Here is a 27693-nt window from a genome sequence, read left to right on the forward strand (position 1 = left end):
ACGCAACAGGCGTGCTGCGTTAGGTCATGTGACCTGGTTGAATAAAGAGGGGCCACGCACGCACATACGCCAGTTGGCGAGAGTGTGGAGAGCCATGAACATCCTCTAGTGCCCATGTTATTTATTTAATACCGCCACGTGTCAGGCCTAGTACATCCCAGGTGCCCCCACAGTGTAGGTCCCCCAGCTCATGCCCCCAGGGTTCACCTTTCCCCCACAACACAACAACTGGCGACGAGGGTGGTCGTGCCCTCGCCGAGTGTGTGGTGCGCCCGCCTCCTCTCACGGCGGCCGCAAGCTTGTGCCCCTGCTCGCGGTGCTCATGCCCCGCGGCCCCACACACTGTGCCGGCACGGTTGCTGTATGCGGAGGTCATCCAGGCCTGCAGGTGAGCCGTTCCCTGCCCCTGTGCCCCGCCCGCTGGACCGCTGCCTTCTTCCCCGCCCACGCCGGGCGTGCCGCTGCCTCAGTCCTTCGGCCCACTGGCTCCCCAGCTGTGCCTCGCCGCTCCGGGACAGCGCCGCACCCAGGCTCGCCGCCGGTGCGTGAAGCGCGCTACCGGGCGCATCCCCGCGTCTGGATTCTGCAGCCCGGGCCGTGCCCCTGCGGTATATCACGCATCGCGCGGACGCGGTGCGCTGGGCTCCCGCCGGCGGCTGCTCTCGCATACGGAGGACAAGCGCGCTGGATGCTGAGGACACCGCTGCACGCCAGGGGGGAACCTGCAACTTGCCCTCATACGTCCCGCTGCCCACACGAAGCAGGGAGTGCTCCCTTTGCAGGGGTGAGAAACAAGCAGCGGCAGAACCAAGCAGTGGCAAAACAAAACCACTCCCACACTGCTGACGTCCGCACTCTGGGGAGCAGATCACAGTTCACCCAACGCACGGTGCCCCGCACCCCAACGGTCCAGCCATGGCCACGATACCACCCATTGAACCCTTTGTGGTGGAAGGCTCACTGTCGTCACTAGCCCCTAAATGGAAAGACTGGGTGGACAGGCTGCTGGTCTTCTTCGAGGCCACCAAAGTTCACAAAGAACAGAAGAGAGCCATGGTACTCCACCTAGGGGGCAAGGATGTGCACACCATCGCCGAAACGCTAACAGAGGCAACCCCCAAGACTCATCACTCACTCATCAACGCCTTGAATGCATACTTCGAACCCATGGCCAATCAGGACTATGAAAGGTTCATCTTCAGGCAATCCCGGCAACTGCCGGAGAAATCGCTGGACACGTATCACGCCAGGTTAAAGCGACTGGCGTTGTCTTGCGGGTTCACAGACACCACAGAAGAAATAAGGGGTCAGATAATCCAAGGCTGCGCCTCAGCCAAATTGAGAGAGCGTATCCTGGAAGAATCAGGAAAACCGCTAGCCGACATCCTGACCCTTGGCCGCACGAAAGAACTGTCCAAAGCCCGAGCTGCTCATATGGAAGCAGCCCTCCAAGCGCCGGTCAAAGCTGAACCAGTCAACAAAATACAAGTCAAGTCCCCGACCAAGTAGAACAAGAAACCCTCGGGAACATCGGCAGGTGCAACAGGGAAATCCTGTGGATACTGTGGTGGCCCAAGCCACCCAGCACCGGAATGCCCAGCGCGAGGGAAGAGATGCTCTTGGTGTGGCAGATTCAACCACTTTGAAAAAGTATGCCGCTCGAAGAAGTTCCGCAAACCACGGCAGGTGGTGAACGCAGTATCAGAAGGAGACCCGAGCCAGAGCGATATGGATGATGATGAAGAAGAGGAAAAGACGGTGCACAAAGTACACATGATTGGTACAGCCACTCTACGAGCCAGGAAACTCCCACAGTGCTGCATAAGAGTGGCAGAGCAAGAAATCAGGGCCGTGGTCGACACAGGCGCAACCATCAACCTTATGAGTGCAGCCCTATACAGGACAATGGATCGGCCCCCCACCCTAAGTCCTTCGCCCATCACTGTATTTGCATACGGTCAGGACACCCCTCTCAAAATCAGAGGAAAGTTCCGGACGGTGATCAACCATGGCAACAGCACCGTCACCACGAATGTCTTTGTGTCGGAAGATGGGCAGGGCATGCTGCTCGGATGTCGAGCCGCGGAAGAACTTGGAGTTGTCACATTCGCGTTCGGAGTTCACCAAGAGTCGGTACAGCAAATTGTAACGGACTTCTCAGACATCTTCAAGGGCATCGGAAAATTCAAAGGTCGCGAAATACACCTACACATTGACCAGGCTGTTCAACCGGTGGCGTTGAGACATCGCAGCGTCGCTTTCCACCTCAGACCCCTGGTAGAAGAAGAACTCAAAAAGCTCGAAGCAGCGGGCATCATTGAAAAAGTGACAGGCCCCACCCCGTGGGTATCGCCCATTGTGGTAACCCGGAAGCCAAAACAACCGGGAGCCGTCAGGATCTGCGTAGATATGCGCCTTCCCAATGCTGCCATCAAAAGGGAACGCCACATCACGCCCACCATTGACGACCTGATCGGAGAGATGGCGGGGGCATGCTGGTTTTCAAAACTGGACCTCCGGGCCGGATACCACCAACTGGTGCTCGATGAAGAGTCACGGAACATAACGACGTTCTCGACCCACATGGGGCTTCGGAGGTACACTCGACTCAGCTTCGGCGTATCCAGCACGGCGGAAGTCTTTCAGAATGTGATTCAAGAACTAATTACTGACATACCGGGCGTAATCAATGTCAGCGATGACATTATGATACACGCCCGTACCCTACAAGAACACAACCAACGACTAGCGCAGGTGTTTCGAAGGCTGAGAGAAGCGGGTCTCACTCTGCACCGGGAAAAGTGTGAATTCCTGAAGCAGAAGATAGGGTTCTTCAGATACACGTTCTCTGCTGATGGAGTCAACCCTGACCCCGAGAAGGTGAAAGACATCAAGGAAGCCAAATCTCCCACTACCGTCACCGAAGTCCGCAGCTTCCTAGGAATGATCAACTACTGCGGAAGATTTATCCGAGACCTCGCCAACCTCACACTCCCCTTGAGAGAACTCACAAAAGACTCCACGCCTTGGACATGGGGACCGGAGCAAGAGACCGCCTTTGAGAGCATCAAAGCAGCACTTTCAGATACCACAACCTTGGCATTCTTTGACCCCCGGAAGCTTACCCTAGTGGCTGTAGATGCCGGTCCAGCTGGGCTAGGTGCAGTACTCATGCAAAAACAACGGGATGAAATGGATTGGGCCCCGGTAGCATTTGCTAGTCGTTCACTCACGGACACTGAACAACGCTACTCACAGATTGAAAAAGAGGCAATAGCCATTCACTGGGGGTGTAGACATTTTCATCTTTATCTGTATGGAAAACCGTTCACAGTAATCACGGATCATAAACCACTGGTTGCACTATTTTCAGGGACCTCGACTAAACCACCACCCCGCATAGAAAAATGGATGCTACAGCTCCAAGACTACAATTGCCAGGTAGAATACCAACCAGGGTCACGCAATCCAGCAGACTATCTCTCACGGCATCCACGAGCGGCCACACCAGAGGAAATGGAGGACGCTAAAGACACGGAAGCCTATGTCAAGTGTGTCACTGCACGATCATGTCCACGGCCCATATCCATGAGCGACATTGCCGAAGCCACGGAAAAGGACGACTGTCTACAAAGGGCACGGGAAGCCTTTCGGAGAGGAAACTGGAATCGCGCCAAGGAGAGCTGGAAGATACTAACACCGGAAGCCCAACGCATCATGGAAAGCTTGCACCATGTGAGAGGAGAACTGAACGAAGACAACACAGGATGCCTGCTACGGGGCCACCGACTAGTAATACCCTCTGCCTTGACAGACCAGGTAGTGCAACTGGCCCATGTCGGCCACCAAGGAATGGTCAAAACAAAGGCCCGACTAAGGACCAAAGTGTGGTTCCCACTCATGGATGATCTAGTTGAAAGGACTGTACGATCCTGCGCAGCCTGCCAAGTCACGGGGGACGTCCCGAGAGAAGCACCAGTCCTAGTTGAACCTCGACCTCGACAACCGTGGGAGTGTGTCAGCATGGATTTTGGAAGCCTACCTGATGGGCGACACACCATGGTCGTAATAGATGACCACTCCAAATATCCAGAAGTAGAAATCATAGCCACCACCAGCGCCGCTGAAGTACTACCCAAACTGGAAAAGACCATAGCCGCCCACGGAGTGATGCGTGAATTGCGGACAGATAACGGCCCCCGTTCCAAAGTCAGGAATTAGCCAACTACTTGAATGCCCTAGGAACCCGGCACCGCTGCATCACCCCTCGGTGGCCACAGGCCAATGGTGAAGCTGAACGTTTCATGCGAACTCTCAACAAAGTAATTCGGATCGCGCATGACAAAGGACAGTCAGTGGAAATGGCCATATTTACATTCCTGCGGAGCTACCGACAAACACCCCACACCACCACAGGGGTGGCTCCGGCCCATGTTCTCATGGGACGCGTGGTGGCAGACTCAATTCCGCATCATCCCCGATGGACACCGAAGGTGGCAGACGAAAGCCGAATCGCAAGGAAGCGACAGAAGTCCTATGCCCAAGTCAGCCAGAGAAGGAGAGCAGTGGCAGACAGGATCAGCCGAGGAGACCTGGTACTGCTAAAGAATAGAATAACCAGCAGCAAATTCAGACTAACCTACGAACAGGAACCATGGAGAGTTGTTAGTGTGAAAGGCACCCGCATAATAGCCTCCAGAGGGAGAGAATCAGTGACCAGGAATGTGTCACATTTCAAACTGTTTCACCCTGAACCGGAGCAGAGGCTCACTTCAGAACCATCAGCAAACCAGGCGGCTGCCAGTCCAGCCGTCTTGGACACAACGGAGGTCCAAGAAGGCCAGTTGAGAAACACCCCTCCGGAAGAAAACAGCGACAGTCCTGATGATGCCGAGAACCCCAGTGTGGGACAGGACGTTCCTGAGTCCGTGACCACGAGCCCCCGACTCACAACCCGGACCAGCGATGACATCACCCAGAGGCGAGGGAGGTCACAACACCGGCTGAGGAATAATCCAGAACCGTCCTGTCGCCTTCGTGATCATCTCATGTTAGACTGTTCTGATATAAGTTAGATGTGTTTTTGCTAATTGTCAGGAATCTTGATTGTGTATTTCGATCTGATGTGCCTTGAGTCCAGAGACTGCCACTGTGGGACTCCACGTTGAACATTTAGATTTGCATCTTCTTCTTTCATGTTTTAGGAGGAATGTTGTGTTCTAGCTTGCGCACGCCTGTGACGCAACAGGCGTGCTGCGTTAGGTCATGTGACCTGGTTGAATAAAGAGGGGCCACGCACGCACGTACGCCAGTTGGCGAGAGTGCGGAGAGCCATGAACATCCTCTAGTGCCCGTGTTATTTATTTAATACCGCCACGTGTCAGGCCTAGTACATCACAGGTGCCCCCACAGTGTAGGGCCCCCAGCTCATGCCCCCAGGGTTCACCTTTCCCCCACAACACAACAGTTAGCACCCGAACCCTCGGGCTTCAAGGATTGGCTGAGAGACATCTCAGATTGGCAATAGCCAAGGAAATTCGCCTGACACAGACTAGAAGGGACGACAGGGTGAGAGATGATTTCTGTGCATGGGCAGCTGTGTTGACAGCAGTGAGAGACCCTCGGACGCTCGACCACGTCGAGCATACTGGCAGGGTGACTGTGGAATACTCCTCTTGAGCTAAGATAGGAATGCTTTGAATCAGTTTTTCGTAAAAAATTAAAGGCATGGTTTTTTAGACAAATATTTAGTTAGTGCTTTAAATGAGTCGGTACTGCTTGGTACGGAGCACTTGCAATTTTTTATTTTGAGTGGGAGAGTGCCGGCACTTCTCAAGAGAGACGTAATACTTTTCATTGGGGAGTACTTCCACTTGTCAGAAACAAGCAGGTACTCTGGCACAGAGTACCTGAACTTCTATGTTTCCATTTCAAGGTCCTAAAGAATGGTCCGTGGGGCTGTTTAGTATTAAACTGCTCCTGGTCATGGTCGGAGTGTGAGGAATGGATAGCACCAAGTGCGATCTTTATGGCGTGATGGAGTGAGAATGGAGCAGAAGAAGGGGTGGGAGGAGTTGGAACTGTTTCTGCCTTTACTATGCTATTGTTTGCTGTCCTTCAAGAACCATTATATGGTGCACATATTGTGCTAAATTTGAAATGTATGTTATGAAAAATCCAATAAAGAATATTGTTAGAATTGGGGGTCTCTGGTTGGCGCAAGTATGCACTTGTGACAAGCAGGGACCCTCTCCTCTAAGTCAGGGCGAAGGATGACCCCTTTAGAATGACCCTTACTCACCCTCTAGGTGCGTGGCGTGAGCAGACAAGGCTATTCTCCAGGCGTTGTTTAGTTAAGCATTTGCAATCACACACACAGTAAAATACACCAATCCCCCCACAAATGGACACCAGGCTGTGAATATATAAAAAATACGCTTCTTTATGTAAAAATAGATATATATCTTAGATCAGGCTTATTCACAAGACCAATAACGTTTTTGTTGCACCACAGATTGTAAATAGGCGAGCTTCTCTTTCAAATGTTCCACCAACAGTTCTTTGTTGTAGGTTAAATTGCACTTTCAGTCTTTAAAACGGATGTTTCTGTTAAACTTCCTTCTTGGCAAGTTTCTCTGTCCCAAATTACTTTGCTCTCGCTTCCTGGGCCGGTTCCAGGGACCTTAGGCCAGTCTTAGGCCCTCTGTGCGCTTCGCAGCGCTTCTGTGCACTCTACACGCGAGAAATCACGGCACCCTACCAAGTCTCACGCATCTGGCGTGGGGCGCGATCGGCCCGGCCGGGTCTCGTGGAGCGGATGGCCCCCCCTGGTCTGCGGGACCCACACGGGGGGACACACCGCCCTCAGAGCTGTCCAGGAGGAGGGAAGGCCCAAGAACCCAGCGCAGCCCCAGTCACTCGGGCAGGGGCTCAGATTGCAGCCTCGGCTTCCCGACAGTTAAAGGATTCCAGCGGGAGGGGCTGGAGCGCTCTCGCAGCGCGGAGCTGCAGGCAGGCACACAGAGAGCGGTGCGAGTCAGCTGGAAAGGGCGGCTCGCACCACAGCTGATTCCAGGGCCTGGGGCACTCGCAGGCAGGGACGGCCAAAGGGGAAAACAAACGTTGCGGGCCCCTAGCCCGGGGGGACTTCAAAAGCACACGATCACTTCTTCTTTGATGGGGTTGGGCCGAGTCGGCACAGGCAGCGCGACTCGGTCCGGTTAGCACTTTGGGATCCCGTCTGACAGCGGAGGATCTCCGGGGGTGACACGCAGCACAGGGGGCCCTCAGTACCGACGGTACAGCGAGGGGGCTCCCTTCTCAGTGCAGCGCGGCCTCTCCTGGGGGCAGAGCACAGCGGGGCGGCCGGGTGCAAAGGCAATGCACGGGCGGCCGTCCAGGCTACAGATGGCTCACGTCCTCAGGATTCCGGCGGGAGGGGTCAAAATCACGCTCAGGCGCTCCGTTAAGACAGGCAGGGGTAGAGGAGCGGCCGGCCTTAGCCCTGGGGCAGAGAGCGACTCCGGTCGGAGCGAGGCTCTCAAGGGCAAGAGGGCAGGCTGGCTCCCGAGTACCACGGCCCTAGGAGGGGGCGAGAGGGGGCAGATTTCACCTCCGGCGGGAGGAAATACTCGGCCTCAGGCAGGGGACGAGCCAAAGCACAGGAGAACCCACTGGTCCTGGGGTTCAGTTCAGGGGGCAAGCTCAATCAAGCCCTTGGAGAATGTTTAGAGCACAAAGCAGCAAAGTCTTTAAAGCAAGTCTTCTTCCTCTCCTTTCTCAGCAAGGCAAGCAGCAGGCCAGTCCTTCCAGCGTCTCTTCTCCTTCTAGTCGGGCAGAGGTCCTTTGTGGTAAAACAGGATTCTCACTTACAAGGAGCAGGGCTCCTACTTTTATACACAGTTTCTTTTGTTCTTACAGGCCAGGGGGGCCTTTGCATAACTGCTCCAGTCTCTGAGCACTTGTTGTGGGTACTTCTGGCTTCTGCATGCAGTGTGAGGGCAGGCACATCAGCCGCTCCCCAGGGGGGCGGAGCCGGCATTGTGAAGACAGGGGCAGCTTGAGCACTTTGTTGACAAGCTTCAGTCCTTCCTGGGCCAGGTGCAGGCTGAGTCATCAGTCGCTCCCCAGGAGGGCGGAGCCAGCATTGTGGAGGCAGAGCACAGCCTGATGCATCATTCAGGGGAAACTCCCACCACCCACTAAGGTGTCATCCTGCTATTCACAACCTGTCAACTCCCAGCCCTGTCACTCACCCACTCAGACAGTCAGATACACACAAAAGCAGAGGCGGGCTGAAATGGTTAGACAAGCAAATGCTAGCTTTCTAAAAGTAGCATTTGCAAACACAGGATATTAAAATAAACTTTACTAAAAGAAGTATTTTATTATTCTGAGTTCAGGCATACTAAACATTAATTTCTACCATGTTCCCTGAGCCTGCTGGGATTATAGAGTGTAATAATTCCAGCAGCCCCTCTGGCCTAGAAGGGAACGGGTAGCCTTACAATAGTGAAAAACGAATTTGGCAGTAATTCACTATTAGAACATGCCACACACATCAGGGCATGTCCTACCTTACACTTACAATGCACCCTGCCCTCAGGCCTACCATAGGGGTGACTAATATGAAGTTAAGGGAAGGTTTAGGGGCTGGCAAGTGTGTGCACTTGCCCAGTCAGCATGACAGTACCAGACTGCACGCAGGTTCTGCAATGGCAGACCCTAGACACATTTTAAGGCTGCTTCTGTGGGTGGCGCAACCAGCGCTGCAGGCCCACTAGCAGTATTGGTATTTACAAGCCCTGGCACTCCTGGTGCACTTTACTGGGGACTAACAGTAAATCCAATGAACCAATCATGAACATCAATCACAGTTACACTTTATACAGGGAGAGCATATGCACTTTAGCACAGGTCAGCAGTGGCAAAGTGCCCAGAGTCATTAAACCAACAAAAACAGGTCAGAGAGAGTATTGGAGGAAGGCAAAAAGTTTAGGGATGACCCTGCCAAGAGGCCCAGGTCCAACAAATATATATAGTAAAAAAATCTTGTAACGAGGGCGGTATAATCACATTTTCAGGATTTGGGAAAGGCTTCAAGGGATTCTCTATAGAGTTTTTGGGAGTGAAAATATTTCCCCATCTTTATATCCAACAATTGTGGAGTCTTTTCAAGAAGGAACGGTTTCAGGAAGAGCAAGTAACATTTTCGACTTCTTTATGTTCTGTGCTTTTTGGACCACAGGTTGTCCAAGAACGCACCTTGAGAAGCATCATTTTTTTCATCATAATACTTATATAAAATGTAAACTAAAAATGGTTACATTGGAATTGCTTTAGGTTATCTGAATTTCAGGACAATGAAGGTGTACGATCTTATTGGTTTAACATACACTTGATTTCATAGGCAGATACCTGATTCTTATTAAGAAAATTCCTGTTAGTGTTAAGGCTTAACCCAAACGCCCACATACCGGTGGTTTGGGGCAGCTTGGGTGGGGCCCTGATTAGATGGAAGCCTTCATTTGTCGCTGCAGCCAGTGTGAAATAGCAGACACAGTAATTGAGAGCAGAACCCGCCTATCTGCATGAAGCCTACTTCCAGCACATAGTCTTCCACGAGTAGTAAGTTAAATAATTGTTGCAAGCAGACAGGGAGCCCGGTGAAAAGACGCCTCTGTGTCACTGAGTACGTGAGTAGAGAGGAAAATACTAGGCCGGTTGGAAAACGTAATTCCGCTTGTGGAATTGGTAAAATTTGGTAACCCCGAGTTACTTTTGAAATGTGGGGTTCTAGACAAATTCCGCCAATCACTGCATAGTGGAATGTCATCTCTTGCGGTGTTCTAGAAATGCGAGCTGGTGTCCTCTAGTGTGATTGTCTGGTCGCTAGGAGGAGTTCCAGCAGTCAGAAAGCTGCTTCTTGGGTAGATTTTCTACTTGATTGGCAGCAAAATCCACTCAAATAGCCGCACATTCTTGCGCACCAAAGTGGTGCCGTTCACACAGATATTTTTAGCAGCGCAACATGCATATTACCGTCCGTTGGTGGAACACCGCAGATTCACACGCAGTTTTTATGTAACTACGTGAAATTCCGTGGAGTGAAATTCCTCGAGTTCTGCCCAACCTTAGAAAGTACTTCAGAGGCAGTGAGAGGAGAAAGGACGGAGTACGGTAAAAGGATTAAAAAGAAACAGGAGTGAGAGGGAGAGAGAGGTCTGGGGATGAGTGAGCGAGGTGAGAGACCACTGTAAGAGAGATCAGAGACAGGTGTGAGAAATAGAGAATGATGAGGCTGATCAGAGAGCACAGGGCAACAGAGAGATGTTTGGAAATGAGACTCGTGTTAAATGGACAGATTTGAGAGAAAAAGGGGCCAACAGCTGTGAGAGTGAGGGTGTGTGAGTCCAATCAGAAAGGAGTGATGCAGACACAGCTGATTGAGAAGGCTGAGGGAATGTGAAGGGCAGACAGATGAGAGAGATGAAGACATACAACTGGGAAGGCAAGTGAAAGAGATTGAGTGGAATTACAAAGAGACAAACGTGTTAGAAAGGGACATAACAGTGTGAGGACAAGACAGATGACAAAAAGGTGACAAAGAAACAGAAAAATATCTCAGAGGAAACATGACATGTGAGAAAGATACGAAAATCTGCAGGTGAAAGATAGCTGAGAGAGAAAACGGGACACAGATGGAAGATTATAAAGAGACAGTTAATAAAGAGATAGGCGAGAAAGAGTGCAGAGTGATTGGGGATGTGGAGACATTAGAGATAGGTGAGATATAGCAGAGGAAGGGTGGGACACATGAGAAAAAGGCACAAAAGGGACAGACAGGTGATAAAGTGACAGATAGAGGGAGAAACGTGCAAGAGGTGATAATGATGCAGACAAGTGGGCACAAGACACAGCGGAGAAGGACAGTGGGGAGACAGAAGAAAGAGATGGCTGAAAAGAGTGAGTGATAGAAGGCAGGAGAGAAATGGGTCATAAACAGTTTAGTGAGCGATCTACGATGGTCAGCTGAGAGAAAGTGAGGAGATAAAGAGATACAGAGAGGAGAGAATGCCTGGAGAGTGAATAGATGAGAGATCATGGTTAAAGCGGTGAGAAAAATTCAGCTGAGAAAGGGGGCAAGTGAGAAAGAAACACTCTAGAGAGAGAGAGAGAGAGAGAGACGTGAGAGGAAAGCTGACAGATACAGACAATTGATGAAAAAAACACAACAGCTAGGAAACAAGTGGCAAAGATACAAGAGATATAGAAAAGTTAGAGAAGAAAAGTCAAATAGATGAAAAAGACAGACGAGAATGGAGAGAACAAAGGACAGGAGGGAGAGGAGGAAGAATACATAAGGTAACAACGCAAACATTTAAGACACATTCTTTTACAGCGCGGTTTTTACATCGCAACTACCATTACATTGCATAATTTTACAAAGCATGCCTTTACAAAAAAATTTTTAAACTACCATTCCATTACAACGCATATCATTACAACGCATACAATACAACGCATAATACTTTTAAGGCAACAGTAGGGTAAGTGTTGGATAGTGTAGGGGTAAAAAATACTATTCCCACTCCAGTGAGTGCAACAGTAGGGTAAGTGTTGGATAGTGTAGTGGTAAAAATTACTATTCCAGCTCCAGTAAGTGCAACAGTAGAGAAAATGTTTGATAGTGTAGGGGTAAAAATTACTATTCCCATCTACTCCAAAACCCATACCTAACCTAAAACTAAAAAAATCTTCATTACTTACCTTGTGTTGTAATGGTATGCATTGTATTGACATGCGTTGTAGTGACATGCGTTGTAATGGCATGCGATGTAAAGGCAGTTGCGTTGTAACAGTTGCGTTTTAAAAACAGTGCGATGTAATGACTGCGTTGTAATGGATGTTTCCCGAGGAGAAAAGGTGGAAGGTGAGTGGGGTAAGAGGTGAGAGAAATTTTGGGAGAAGAATGAGACAAGATAGATAGGTAGGATATAAGAGACAGCACAGAAAGTTGACAAAGGAGGAAAGTGAGATGGGATGGCTGAAGTACAGGGAGAAGAATTGAGGTACAGGAGAGAGACAAGGGAGAAATAAGTAAGCTTGCTCTCTTCCAAATATATATCCATAATATGACAGAGCCTTAAGGTCCTTCTGTCATGCAGAATTTGAATAGGTGCATATGCAGGGCATGCGTGATTTCAAAATGTGGAGCAAAACACTGTGAGTTCTCACCAGTATATTTGTAACAACCCTTAATCACATGACCAAACAAAGCAATAGGTTTACTCCATATTTACAATGTGGTTTTAAGCCACTTTGGGTGGATTAATGTTGCTTTGTAAATATGGTACCCTTTTACGTAGGTATATGCGTGAAAGGGACTTGCAATGGGTGTTGCTGTGGGTGTTCCATCGCAACACCCATTGCATTTTAGCCCTTCCCCAGATTACAAGGATGTTCAAATCTGAGGCAGTGCCCAAAAACGAATTCCATGCAAAAGCAGGCGTTAGATTGATGAAACAAGGAGAAATACTTTTATTTCTCCTTTGACACAGAGAGTCCGCCTCCCCCCGTTCACATCAGAAGCCACCGAAGTCATCTGCGGCGTTCCTCAAGGCTCCTCGCTCAGCCCAACCCTCTTCAACGTTTACATGAGCCCCCTCGCAGCCATCGCACGCCAACACAACCTCAACATCATCTCCTACGCCGACGACACCCAGCTGATCCTCTCCCTCACCAACAACCCCGCCACCGCCAGAGCCAACCTACACGAAGGGATGAAAGACGTAGCCGAATGGATGACGACCAGCCGCCTGAAACTGAACTCAGACAAGACGGAAGTTCTCATCCTGGGATCCTCACCCTCCACCTGGGACGACTCCTGGTGGCCCCCCGCCCTAGGCAGCGCACCCAAACCAACAGACCACGCACGCAACCTGGGCTTCATCCTGGACTCCTCCCTCTCCATGACCAGAGAAGTCAACGCCGTCTCCTCGTCATGCTTCAACATCCTGCGCATGCTACGTAAGATCTTCCGATGGATCCCCACCGAGACCAGGAAGACGGTCACCCAGGCCCTCGTCACCAGCCGCCTGGACTACGGCAACTCCCTCTACGCCGGAACCACCGCCAAACTCCAGAAGAGACTCCAGCAGATCCAGAACGCCTCAGCACGACTCATCCTGGACATCCCCCGTCGCAGTCACATCTCCGGACACCTGAAAGATCTGCACTGGCTACCGGTCAACAAGAGAATCACCTTCCGCCTCCTCACCCACGCACACAAGGCCCTACACAACCAAGGCCCAGGATACCTCAACAGCCGCCTCAACTTCTACGCTCCCACACGCCAACTTCGCTCGACCGGCCACGCCCTCGCCGCCGTCCCCCGCATCCGAAGAGCCACCACAGGAGGAAGGTCCTTCTCCTACCTGGCCGCCAAGACCTGGAACTCCCTCCCGAACCACCTCCGACTGACCCACGACCACCTCGCCTTCAGGAAACAGCTCAAGACCTGGCTGTTCGAACAGTAGCGGACCTCCCCTCCCCCAGCGCCTTGAGACCCACCGGGTGAGTAGTGCGCTTTATAAATGCTGTGATTGATTGATTGATTGATTGATTGTTTTCGCTCTTTTTATGTGTTCTGCATTCTGCAGCACCCATAAAAAGAGCAAGACACCTTTAAAGATTGGTTATGCACAGGAAGGTGTCCCTTCCTGTACAAACAAAATCATCCCTGCAACATAGGTGCCCTTGCACCATGGTGCAAGGGTGCCTGCGCTACCTCTAGGTAGCATTTTTAGTGCCGAACCAAGGGAAAACACGGGGGTGCTGTTTACTTGTAAATACGGCGCATCCCTGCGTTTTTTCAAATGACACTGCTTGGCACAGCTATATTGCTTGCAGCGACACTCTGTGCCATTTTGTTGTGAATATGTCTCCTCGTGTGCTATTCTTCCGACGTTGCAGAGTTTGTGTACTGAGACCCTTAGAAGGGAGAGGAGAAGAGGCGAACGGTGTGAGAAAAATAAATCCAGTTGGAATGAGATTGTGTATTATGGCTCATAATAACATGAATCAAAACACCAGTTGAAATGTGACTATTGATCATCACCATCTGGGATATCAGAGGTGGGGGCATGGGGAGCAGAAACATGGCTAGGAGGCAGAGTTTCAAATATGGGTTTCCTAGTGCCCTGCTGATTTTGGGGTAATCCAGCACAGGTCACTCATTGATCTAAGTGATATGTGAGCAGTCGTGGAAAAGCAGCAGCGTAACCTAATAAAGATCTCTGCTGTCAAAGAGCACCGACATTTACATTGATGTAACTTGAGAGCTATCTCTGCTCTGTGAAATCTGTACCTTCTGTTTCATCTGGCAAATAGCTTACTAGCCTGAATCCAAAGCAGGTGGGCCTGTGTACCCTGTGGGATAGGTCTATTCTTTGAATCCTCTGGAAGGTGGGAAGGAAGAATGGCATGGAGCTGTGACCCCCCCCCTCCCCTTCACATACCTTGAAAGGAGGCCCCCTACGTTTTCACTAGGTCGCCTGCATTCAGTTAGGAATGAGTCACCAGCTTAAGCACCTCCTTCAAGATATAGAAATATTTTACTTTACCCACAAATGTAGACGCTGGTGGGCAGTAAGCTGGGTGTAATAGGGAGCGTTTTTACCTGTTCATGGTCCACAAACAAGTTATACCTAATTGCAGTGCGCAGGGAAAGCAACCTTTGAGAACATCCAAATAAAATACAATATGCTATAATGAGCAAGCTGTAGGAAAACCTCATAGGAGAAAGGCATCTTTGAAGGGCTCCAAGGAAAATAGAACTTTGAATTAATTTTGCTCCAGAAAGCTTTCAGGATGTTGCCAATGAGGCCATGTAGATGTTAACCGAAGGTGTTTATATTGGCCTCAGTGAAGATGTTTGCCTTTCTCTCTCCCTCCCTAAATCAGTGGCAATGGGTAGTGGTCTGCAAGCGTTGCTCCTGTGCCCAGAGTAGGCCAACATGTCTTGATAGTGTACGGATGAACAAATGTAGCTGGCAGAGAAGAGACTGCAGATTCTGACGTGATGGAACACATCATCCTGGTAGAGGGCAGAGGGCAGAGTCTGGGAGCTTGGCCAGTGCTTATCCTCAAAGTTAGGCCAGCTTCTCTCTGTTATCTTGAGGGGGTCAGTGACTTGCTTCCAGGGCACATGTAAGCTGGTCTGCCGAATGAGTTGTCACCAACGATTTATTTGTCTATGGTTTTGGATCATTACAGATTAAGGGTTGACCCAATGGTACTGGGACCTGGGTATTCAGTGTTACACAGATAAGGGTCGCAGACTACGTGCTTCTTGGTGCATACAGAGATACTAGAAACATATGTATATATAACTAATAACACAGCTTTAATGAGTAATGTTATTTATTCACATCCTCATTCACCTACATTTTAGGTATATACATAGTCAGTTTAAATAAACATTTGTGCTCGAAGTGAGGCGAGAAAAAAGTTTTTAAAAAAAGGGGGGAGTGAGTTGTGAGGATCAAGGTTGTGTTAGGCAGATATAGTAGTCAGATGTGGTCACACAAAGATTCAACTGGTTGACATCACATGGGCATATTTGTTATAGCCCCATATATTTTTAACATTCATGAAATCCTGTCCCATATAGTAAGACACAGTAGTATTGATCTGTTGTAGATGGGTAGGCGTAGTAAGAGACAGTCGACGTTTCGACCCCTAGTTAGTGTAGGTCAAGTTGCACCTTACTGTGGGGTCTTCTTCAGGACTAGAATGTGATGTGGGGGAGAGTGTAGGGCACCTAGAGTTAAAGAAAATTGGAGGTAAGCTTAAAGAAGAATCACCTATTGAAGAAGTCCAAATGAATTGAAGGTATAATTACCAAAATGCCACCCGCCAAGTAGGGTAGTGTTGATAGTAGGGATTGGGCCCGCAGGCTCCTATTCACCAGAGAGCGTGCTACAACCTAAAATAAGGATTGTGAATACGTAAGTGGGTATTTCATCATATTATTCCCACATTTATCACAGCCATGCGCAACAAATGCATTGGGCAATAAACAATTTTAATTGTAACCAGTACCCAGCCGGGTTACGAAATAAAAAGCATCCATACACTAAAAAAATTACATACAGAGGATATAACAATCGATATCCATGTTAGCGCAGGGGCGCTTAATCCAATAGACACGGGAAATAAAGAGGCACTACTGTGTACTTATGTCAAAAATGTGTCCAAATACGTGAGTTGGGTTGCTCAACACAGCAACAAACGTTTTCACTATTCACGGAGTGCCAGGAGCGCGTTTAAACACATGATTAAAACCACTAGCAAGAACCCGTCTGGAAATTAAAGTAGAACAGAGCGGACTCGACCTAGTCCAGGCCAGCATATCGTGAAATTATCGGGTCTACGATCAAGTTATTACAAACAGCTAAATGATCGCTCAGTACATACTAATGGTTAGACTTTCTGAAGTGTAATACATAGTAACTGTTGTTTCTATACCTGTTGGTCCGTGCAGTGTAATATAACTCTAATGCTTCAATTCCAATAAAAGAATAAGGCAACCCGTGCATAAATCTATAAAACAAGAAAGGACAAAGGCCTTTGTAGTCCCGCAATTCTAGCACTCTCCAACAAAGTATTCTTAACAGTTTCAAAGTCCCTCCAGTTGTCAGTTTACCACGGAGAAAGCCTTCCTGCTCCAATGCGTGAATCATCAAAAGTGGTTAAACTGGATTGCTAATCTAAGGGTGTGCCGACAACATTGTGCTCCAGAATTCACCCTGGAAATCTCGAATTAGAGATATATGGCTCTCTCTTGACATATACTTTGACACTCACCGACCACCTTGACTCCTCCACGGGCCCGACGGAGGGGGTATACATAATGATGTTGCTAGCATTAATCAGTATAATAGCTGTCTGATGTAAAAATGCACTACCACCATTTCTTCTCCACTACAGGTTCTGCAATCGCCAATTACTCTGTACTTAAATAATTTTTAACTAAAACAACACATATTTAGTTTCTAAGACACACGGTATTTGTTTAATTTGCTTTATTTACTTTATTCATTACATCTGATTTTTGTCTCTTTTGATTTATTTGATTATTATATGATGTATGTAACACTATGTCTTTCCATTATACATTCCACCATTTACGCCACAGATGTTGCATTCAGACTATGCTTCGCTCTGTTTTTACATTTTAGGTTTCTGATGTATCTGTATGATGTATGGTAGGTGGAATAGTACTGTATTTTATCATCCTTTTTTTTTCTTTTCCTTTGAACGACCAATACAAATTTATTGAACTCAAAAAAGAGTGCCGGTGCGGTAGTGTGTCTCCCTTAAATTCAACCGCAGCGCGTGCACTCGCAGCAGCTTGATGCTGACCGTGGACGGTGGAAGGACCGTATCACAGAAACGGAAAACAGACTTAAATGCCGGTAGGCAGAAGCGGCACCTAATTTTATGCATAGTGATTACTCAAAATTAAAAGGCCCTATCTAATCAACAGTAAAAAGTGCTTTAAAAAAAATAGGGTGAATAGATAATCTGCCTTATTGCATATACCGACCTGAATACAATTACAGTAGTGATTCCAGTATGGGTAACTCAGGCTGTCATGAAGCCTTGGTTGGTGCATAGCCTCATAAGGATTGGTGAGACTGGCATTACTTAGGGGGATTACAGGGCTCTGACAAAGTCGCAGTAGTAATGATTAAATGAAGATGAGCCATCTCACAGGAGTAGGTGGAGTTAGAATAGGTTAGAGGTATCATTGGGTAAATATATGTCCCTGGATTTTCAAAGGACATGGAGTCACATAAATAACAATTGAGTATATGTATACCTTTTTGTGGTTACATCCACATAGTATTACGAAAAGAGAAACATACATAGTATATCATCATTTTAGTATGTGTTCATCTGTGGTCGACCTGATGGGGAATAGAGAATAAAAACACTACGTATATATTCTCCTTACAGTGCGATTACTCTTTGTGGACATTTTTTAACAAAGACAAGCTAACTGTGCATTGCTAGCGTCATGTTCATTCAAACCATCCTGGATGGTATCAAAACAAGTCATCCATTTGCTTTCTCACAGGTTAAGGATTAGAGCAATATTGCCTCCCCTTGGACCCAGGGATACCTTCTCAAGGACCACCCACTTTAAATCATCAGGTGTGTGGTTGGCTGTTTTGCAGTGTTCCACCAGTGGTGCGCCCTGGATGTCACACCTTATTCTACTGTAGTGTTGTAAGATGCGTGCTTTTATCTTTTGTTATGTTTGTCCTATGTAAACTAACCCACACGGACATGTGATGAAGTAGATTACGCAACTAGTATTGCAATTGGTGAATGATCTAAGATCTATTCTATGGTGTCAGTATGCAAATTCTTTGGTTTGTGTGGTAGTTTCGCAGGCCTTACACTGTCCGCATCTGTAATGGCCCACGGTCACAGGTAGGTTCCACATTGTTTTTAGGGTTGGTGGTTCTGGGGTGTCCAGGAAGGAGCAGACCACATAGTCTCTAATGCTTTTGGCCTTTTTAAAGGCATGCATTGGGGGATCATGTTGGTTAATCTCATCAGCACAAAGAACCAAAAAAGTGGTGGAGGGTCCAAGGGGAGATGTTTTTATAGACCCACTAGTACCTAGTCCCCCAACTAACCAGTAAAACACACGAAAGGTACTACAAGTCTGAAGAAAGAAAGAAAGAGATGTCTATATATATCCCCTCTCAGGAACCTAATAGTGTCCCATTTTGTACCAAGACCACACAGTTGATCTAGAGAGTTAACATTGTTATACCCAAAGACATAAAAGATAGAGAAGATACAGAGTCTGAGGAAAAAGTACCCATCAGCCCACTCATAAGTGGAATCTCGTCATCTGGGTATGTTTGTGTTGGCAAATGGTGTCCTGTAGGCTCTTCCTCGGAAACGGATTTCGAGGCTGCCTAATGACGGACCCAAAACATTCCACCAACAGATGGCAGTGTATGAGCGGGAGGGGCTAGAAGTTTGCAGTGCTCAAAAGAAGAAAAGAAAGGAAAAGGATCCAAGTGATTTTAAAAATACCTACAGTGATGTTATGTTATGTTATGTTATGTTATGTGGTTTTTATTAGGCGCACAAATGCTCCAGCTAAGGAGCGTCTTGGCGCCCGACAAGGCAGCTACACAACACAACTAAATAAAACAGCACAGAACACACTAACTAAGGAAATAAAAATGTTTTCAAGGCACGACGAAAAGAGAGCAAATCGCTCCTAGCGCGAATTGCCGGGGGTAAGGAGTTCCACAGAGCGGCGGCCCGCACTCGGAATGAGCGCCCACCGGCCCTGCTTCGCTTAAAGCGCGGTACCACGGCCAATTCGAGATCTGACGATCTTAAGGGACGTGCCGGAATATAGTTAGCCATGAGGGTCGTAAGGATCATTGCCGGGGACCCCTTCAAGATCTTATGGGCGACGCAGAGTACCTTAAACTGAATCCGCTGCGCCACCGGGAGCCAGTGCAGTGCTCGAATGGTGCTGGAGGTGGGGCAGAATCTTGGAAGGCCCACCACCGCTCTTGCTGCTGCATTCTGGATCCGCTGCAGGCGCCCTATCTCAGCTACATTCAGACCGGCCAACAAAGAACTAGCATAATCCAATCTGGAGATGACGGTCGCTTGGATCATGAGTTGCCGGGTGGGGGCATCGAAGAACTTTAGCACAGGACGAAGCCCACGCAAGATGCCGAAGCAGCAAGCAGCCGTGCGTTTAGTGTGGCATGCAAACGTAAGGGAAGGGTCCAGCCAGACCCCGAGGTTTTTAAGCTCGGTGACTGGGATGGGAGCGGAACCCAGCTCCTCCGGCCACCATCTCTCTCCCCACAGTTCCGGTCGCCTACCAAATACCATCACCTCGGTCTTACTAGCGTTTAGCTGGAGACAATTAAGCGTCATCCATCTAGCGACCGCCCTCAGTCCTTGTTGAAACCTAGGAGCGTCGACCTCCGCATCCCCGCTGATCGTGACCGCTAGCTGGGTGTCATCGGCATATGACACCATGGTCATACCCCATTGTTTGACAACCTCAGCTAGCGGCCTTACGTACAGATTGAACAGCGTAGGACTCAGCGAGGAGCCTTGGGGGACGCCCAGGTTCAACGGATGGAATTTTGACTGAAAGGGTGGGACGGTCACGCTAAAGGCCCGGTTTGATAAGAACGACCGGAACCAGTCGAGCGCAATGCCGGAAACACCAGCATCCTCTAAACGCTGCAGAAGGATAGGGTGCGAGACGGTGTCAAAGGCAGCGCTTAGATCTAATAGCACCAGCGCTGCCGTTTGTCCCGCGTCAAGCACGGAGCGGAGGTGCTCCACCATATAAAGCAGAGCCGTCTCCGTGCTATGACCTGCCCTAAACCCATTCTGCGTAGCGTCGAGTATATCAGCTCGACGGAGATGTTCCGAGAGAGCGGCATTTACGTGTGCCTCCATCACCTTAGCCGGCCACGGCAAGAGTGAAATAGGCCGATAGCTCTCCGGCTTGCTTCCATCCAGGCTAGGTTTCTTCAGGATCGGACGTACCATGGCTCGCTTCCACTTAAGTGGAACAACGCCAGATGTCAGAGACGCATTGACCAAGGAACAAAGCGGAGAGATGTCATGTACCGCCAGGTCCTTGAACACCTCAGGGCAAAGTGGATCCTCAGGGGACCCAGATTTCACTTTGCGAGCCAAAATGCCTAGGCTATCTAGATTTAACAAAGGTAGAGAACACAGCCCCTCGGATGGTGGAGGCTTAGATGATATCATCACTGAGGGAACGACCACGGGGAAGGCTCGATAAATAGCATTCACCTTCTCCAGAAAAAACTCTGCCAACTTTTCACAGTGCTCCAGAGAGCTCTGGTGTGATGTTATAACTTTTTTGGCAGTGAGGTCTTTCAATACCTTAAAGATAGCCTTTGCAGGGTTCGAACTATTCCTGAATTGTGTCGCATAAAAAGCGGCACGGGTTCTACACACCACCCGATGGTACACCTTCACTGTAGCCTGATATAAGACTTTTTTAGAGCTGGAGTAGGCTTTGCGCCATGCCCGCTCTGCGCGTCTGCAAGACACCTTCAGGGCTCGTAGAGAGTCATCGTACCAGGGGCTGGCCTTGCCAGGACCAGTTTTACGGGTCACCAAGGGGATGAGGGTGTCCAAGGCCCTGGAGACCCAATCGGTGAACCTGTCGTACAACTGATCCGGAGGGCCTGAGACGTCAAGCGGGTCAGCTGATAAGAGATGAAAGAACTCATCTAGCTTAAGTTTGTTCCAGCGTCTTCTTGGAACAGAACACACCATTGGCTTAGATGGACTAGCCACGATAGGGCAGTGGAACTGTATCAAATAATGATCAGTCCACGCCAAAGGTGTGTAGCTGGTGACACAGACTTCCGTCAGATTGGTAAAAAACGGGTCAAGGGTGTGACCCCCTGAGTGTGTGGGCTGCGTCACCAACTGAGTAAGCTGTAACGCCTCAAGGTCGGCCAGGAAACTGGCGACTGAGGGGCTGCTGGAGTTGTTAAAGTGCAGATTTAGATCTCCAATGATGGTGAAATTGGAGCACCCCGTAGCCAGATTACTAACAGCCTCGGGTAACGCTGCTCTGAAGGTTACTTCACTCCCCGGGGGCCGATAAATTACCAGTCCCGACAGGGTGAAGTTGGATGAGATAGCAGCCTTAAACAAAGCGCTTTCGCACCCCGAGATCTTTTGCCCATGCCATGTGGTAGGGTAACAGGACTTGACGGCAAGCGCAATACCCCCGCCTCTTGAGGTCCTATTCAAGGTGAATACCGAGTATTCCGGCGGGAAGGCCAGATTGACAATGGCCGTGTCAGCATCCTGCAGCCAGGTCTCTGTTACACATGTCATAGAAAACTTTATTGGGTCTGACCATCAAAGTGGTATGGTTAAAAAACAGTATAATGATAGCATGCAAGGAATTGCTACCCACCAGATATGTTATTCGGTCAACATGTTTCAGCCTAGAAACGGCTTTCGTCAGGACCTCTACGGTGCTACTGCAACACTTACTTTAGTGATGTGATGTGTGATCTACACCCGCTTTCCAAAATAAAAATGGTGTATCTTCTCCTGTATATACAATGTGAAAAAAACACAAGAAACAAAAAACAACAAACAGAACAGGATTATAAGTATACACTTTGTGTATCTCTTATCTCTGTAATGTAACTATATTCATTCATTAGTAGGACACTCAACCTAATTGCAGGGAGAGAAAACCTCACCTCACCTGGCCACTGCTCAGGATAAAAGGAGGCCACGCACTGGAAATAAACAGGTGAATTTTAAAGTTAAATCCAGAAGCAGTCAAAAAAGGGAAAAAGGTTTAAAACATCTGTATTGGTGATACACATGGGAGAGCAAAATGGCAAGAGCAGATTTGCATTGCATCAGGAAAAAACGCCTAATTAGAAACTGACTTCGCTGGCATGCGCTGTCCTGCATAGTAAATAGAGCAGCTAAATAACCAGAATGTCAGAGACCAAAGACGCCTGCTCCTATGCTATCAAATGGTACTTTCAACAAGCAGAGTACCTACAGCATCTATCTGAGTGGACCGCAATCACTAACCTCTCCGTCGTTGCCGAGGGGTAGAAACTGAGCCGAGGGAGAGGCGGTGATTAGAGGTTGTCAGCGGTTTAAGTATGCATAGTGGCGGTCCTGAAAGGAAGCTGTCGCCACAAACGGATGCGATTGGTTTACAGCCTCCTCGGGGTCATAGCCAATGGCAGCCGACCTCGCATCGAGCCAAATCATCAACACGAGCGGACCAATCGGGGCATACAGCTCAAGCGGCAGTGGTGTTTGACAGCGCGTGAGAAGCTGCCAAGTATACAACGAGCAGATCTCGAAGTAAAACTATTCGCATGGAAACATTCAGCTTGACAGAAGGTTCTGTGACGATTCTAATAACCATGATTGAACTTATGATTTCAAAAAAAGGGCATACTCAGAAAATGTCGGCGGCGGACCTTGTAGAGAACTCATGTAAGGGACGTCACTATTGGCCCACGCATTAGTTGCGGATAAGCCAATCAGCAGCCTCCATTAGTTTCCCAACAAATGTCCGCTTTTGGAGAAAAACGAGTGTTATATAAGTCGCTAATGTGGCCCAAGTAACAGCTCGTATTGGACTCAAATGTTGAAACAGAGTCTGTCTTGGCGCACAAACACTGAAATGTTTTTGGCAATTACGAGTTAACAAAATCTGCACCTTGACCGAATGGTTGAAGGATAGTGCAGACTCGTGCCGAAATGTCACGATGTGGTAATATAATATGTGGTAATATAATATGATCATACAGAATAAGTACCACGGGTTCTGTGACGATTCTAATAACCATGATTGAACTTCTGATTTCAAGAAAGCAAACTCAGAAAGTGTCGGCGGCGGACCTTGGAGAGAACTCATGTCAGGGACGTCACTATTGGCCCACGCATTAGTTGCGGATAAGCCAATCAGCAGCCTCCATTAGTTTCCCAACAATTGTCCGCTTTTGGAGAAAAACGAGTGTTGTAAGTCGCTAAAGTGGCCCAAGTAACAGCTCGTATTGGACTCAAATGTTGAAACAGAGTCTGTCTTAGCGCACAAACACTAAAATGTTTTTGGCAATTACGAGTCTAGCTAATCTGCACCATGACCCATTGGTTGAAGGATAGTGCAGACTCGTGCCAAAATGTCACGATGTGGTAATATAATATGTGGTAATATAATATGATCATACAGAATAAGTACCACAGGCTCTGATGTAACAGAGCCTCCAAAATACACAATTGGTCTCCTAGTTATGGGCCTAATGTGGGGACCAAGGCAGGTGTATGGTTAACCCGCATGGCTAAATATTGCGGATGTCCGTGACGCCCGCTGGACTAAAAAAGCACACACATGACCATTGGTCAGAAAAAATGTGTAGAAAAGAGGCCAGAGAGAAAACTTTTTCTATTCATTCTTAATTCTCTCATTGGTTAGACAACGTAAGGAGAGAATATTTCACCAATTCAGGCTATTCTGTTGACATTATTGATGAAAAAGTGGTTGAGCCTCTTACGGATAGCATGAAATCAGATGTAGTAAAGTGTATACACATGGGTATACTCAGGTATACATTCACAGCTGCATCCATGGGATGTCATCGTTCAATCCCTCCGTGTCACTGCAGAGTTTGTAGACCCATCTTTGCTCTTTTCTTAATAGAAACAGTGAAACATCAGTGACGTGACTTGGTATATACGGTTGTTCCAAGACCAACCACCTGAGGTCGCCAGGATTGTGTCTTTTGTCAAGAAAGTGCGTGGTGAGTCGTGTTGCCTGTTTTTTGCGCCTCATAGTGCTCATATGTTCCTGAATGCGCAGTTTCACTTTTCTTGTGGTCATTCCTATATACCTTAAACCACAAGGGCAGGTAATCTGGTAAATCACTCTCTCACTATTGCAGTTGGTGTGGCGTTTTAGTTGCCATGGTCGAGTAGTGCCAATGTCTACTGCGAGAGTCTTAGTGGTTAGTGGACACACTGAGCAATTTCCGCAAGGATGATGTCCTTGCACTGGTGGTAAATTCCAGAGGGTGGGTATTGATTCCCCCACTTCTTGTCGAGGTCTTGTGTGGACCAGGGAGTCTCTCAAGTTATTCCCTCTTTTGAATGAGAAGAGTGGAATGGGAATGTTCTCACCCGAACTATTCAGGATGCGCCACCTCTTTCTGATCATCTTCTGAATTTTGGAAGATGATGTATTGTACGTGGTCACACATACCAGCCTGTCCAAGGGTGGTTTTTTGACTGGGGGTTCCAACAAAGCTTCACGATGGTTGTTCGCAGCGCGTTTCAAAGAAGTGCGGACTAGAGTGTTCGGATAGCGCCGCATTCTCAGCTTAGTGGAGAGATCTTTCGCTTTGAGACGGAAATCTGTTGTATTAGAACAATTCCTCCGGACCCTCAGGAACTGCCCAAAAGGGAGGTTCTCTCGGAGGGAGCGGGGGTGATGACTGTCAAATCTCAGCAATGAGTTTCGAGCCATAGGTTTGCGATAGAGAAAACTTGCCAGATGCCCCTCTTGTGGGAAAATGACAAGATCCAAAAAGGGGAGCTCTGTCCTGCTGTATTCTAGAGTGAACCTTAGGTAGGCATTCTGACCATTCAACCACTCCTGAAAAAGCAAAAGGGATGGTACATCACCGCGCCAGATGACAAGGATATCGTCAATGTACCTCTTCCACATCATCAATTGATGATGATGTGGGTTGTTGTTGCTCAGTACATGATGGGTTTCAAAGTGGTGGACATACAAATTCGCCAAACTAGGCGCAAATTTGCTGCCCATCGATGTCCCCGATATTTGCAAATACAGGGATTCCTCAAATGCAAAGAAATTCTCGGTCATGGCAATCCGAGCCAGTTCCATGACAAAATGAATGGGTGTTGCCAAATCTGAAGGAAAGTTCTCCAGTAGTTCTTGTACAGTTTGTAATGTTTCAGTTTGAGGTATACAGGTGTACAATGATTCGACATCAAAGCTCGCTAGAATGTCAGTATTGATGTCGAAGAGAACCTCAGGTAATGTACGTAGAACGTCTTTTGTGTCCTGAAGGTATGTTGGCATTGTTTTGACAATGGGACTCAGAAAGACATCGACAAAAGTGGACAAGGGTTCGAGCAAAGATCCAATACCCGAAATGATCGGACGACCCGGCGGTGGTCTGGTCGGTTTATGAATCTTTGGGAGTATGTAAAAATAAGGAGTGATAGGACACTTGGTGACTAAAAAGGTTGTTGGGAAACTAATGGAGGCTGCTGATTGGCTTATCCGCAACTAATGCGTGGGCCAATAGTGACGTCCCTGACATGAGTTCTCTCCAAGGTCCGCCGCCGACACTTTCTGAGTTTGCTTTCTTGAAATCAGAAGTTCAATCATGGTTATTAGAATCGTCACAGAACCCGTGGTACTTATTCTGTATGATCATATTATATTACCACATATTATATTACCACATCGTGACATTTCGGCACGAGTCTGCACTATCCTTCAACCATTCGGTCACGGTGCAGATTTTGTTAACTCGTAATTGCCAAAAACATTTCAGTGTTTGTGCGCCAAGACAGACTCTGTTTCAACATTTGAGTCCAATACGAGCTGTTACTTGGGCCACATTAGCGACTTATACAACACTCGTTTTTCTCCAAAAGCGGACATTTGTTGGGAAACTAATGGAGGCTGCTGATTGGCTTATCCGCAACTAATGCGTGGGCCAATAGTGACGTCCCTTACATGAGTTCTCTCCAAGGTCCGCCGCCGACATTTTCTGTGTATGCCCTTTTTTTGAAATCATAAGTTCAATCATGGTTATTAGAATCGTCACAGAACCTTCTGTCAAGCTGAATGTTTCCATGCGAATAGTTTTACTTCGAGATCTGCTCGTTGTATACTTGGCAGCTTCTCACGCGCTGTCAAACACAACTGCCGCTTGAGCTGTATGCCCCGATTGGTCCGCTCGTGTTGATGATTTGGCTCGATGCGAGGTCGGCTGCCATTGGCTATGACCCCGAGGAGGCTGTAAACCAATCGCATCCGTTTGTGGCGACAGCTTCCTTTCAGGTCCGCCACTATGCATACTTAAACCGCTGACAACCTCTAATCACCGCCTCCCCCTCGGCTCAGTTTCTACCCCGAGGCAACGACGGAGAGGTTAGTGATTGCGGTCCACTCAGATAGATGCTGTAGGTACTCTGCTTGTTGAAAGTACCATTTGATAGCATAGGAGCAGGCGTCTTTGGTCTCTGACATTCTGGTTATTTAGCTGCTCTATTTACTATGCAGGACAGCGCATGCCAGCGAAGTCAGTTTCTAATTAGGCGTTTTTTCCTGATGCAATGCAAATCTGCTCTTGCCATTTTGCTCTCCCATGTGTATCACCAATACAGATGTTTTAAACCTTTTTCCCTTTTTTGACTGCTTCTGGATTTAACTTTAAAATTCACCTGTTTATTTCCAGTGCGTGGCCTCCTTTTATCCTGAGCAGTGGCCAGGTGAGGTGAGGTTTTCTCTCCCTGCAATTAGGGTGAGTGTCCTACTAATGAATGAATATAGTTACATTACAGAGATAAGAGATACACAAAGTGTATACTTATAATCTTGTTCTGTTTGTTGTTTTTTGTTTCTTGTGTTTTTTTCACATTGTATATACAGGAGAAGATACACCATTTTTATTTTGGAAAGCGGGTGTAGATCACACATCACATCACTAAAGTAAGTGTTGCAGTAGCACCGTAGAGGTCCTGACGAAAGCCGTTTCTAGGCTGAAACATGTTGACCGAATAACATATCTGGTGGGTAGCAATTCCTTGCATGCTATCATTATACTGTTTTTTAACCATACCACTTTGATGGTCAGACCCAATAAAGTTTTCTATGACATCACTGTAGGTATTTTTAAAATCACTTGGATCCTTTTCCTTTCTTTTCTTCTTTTGAGCACTGCAAACTTCTAGCCCCTCCCGCTCATACACTGCCATCTGTTGGTGGAATGTTTTGGGTCCGTCATTAGGCAGCCTCGAAATCCGTTTCCGAGGAAGAGCCTACAGGACACC

The sequence above is a fragment of the Lissotriton helveticus genome, chromosome 9, assembly GCF_964261635.1.
Source record: "Lissotriton helveticus chromosome 9, aLisHel1.1, whole genome shotgun sequence".
NCBI classification, from domain to species: Eukaryota; Metazoa; Chordata; class Amphibia; order Caudata; family Salamandridae; genus Lissotriton; species Lissotriton helveticus.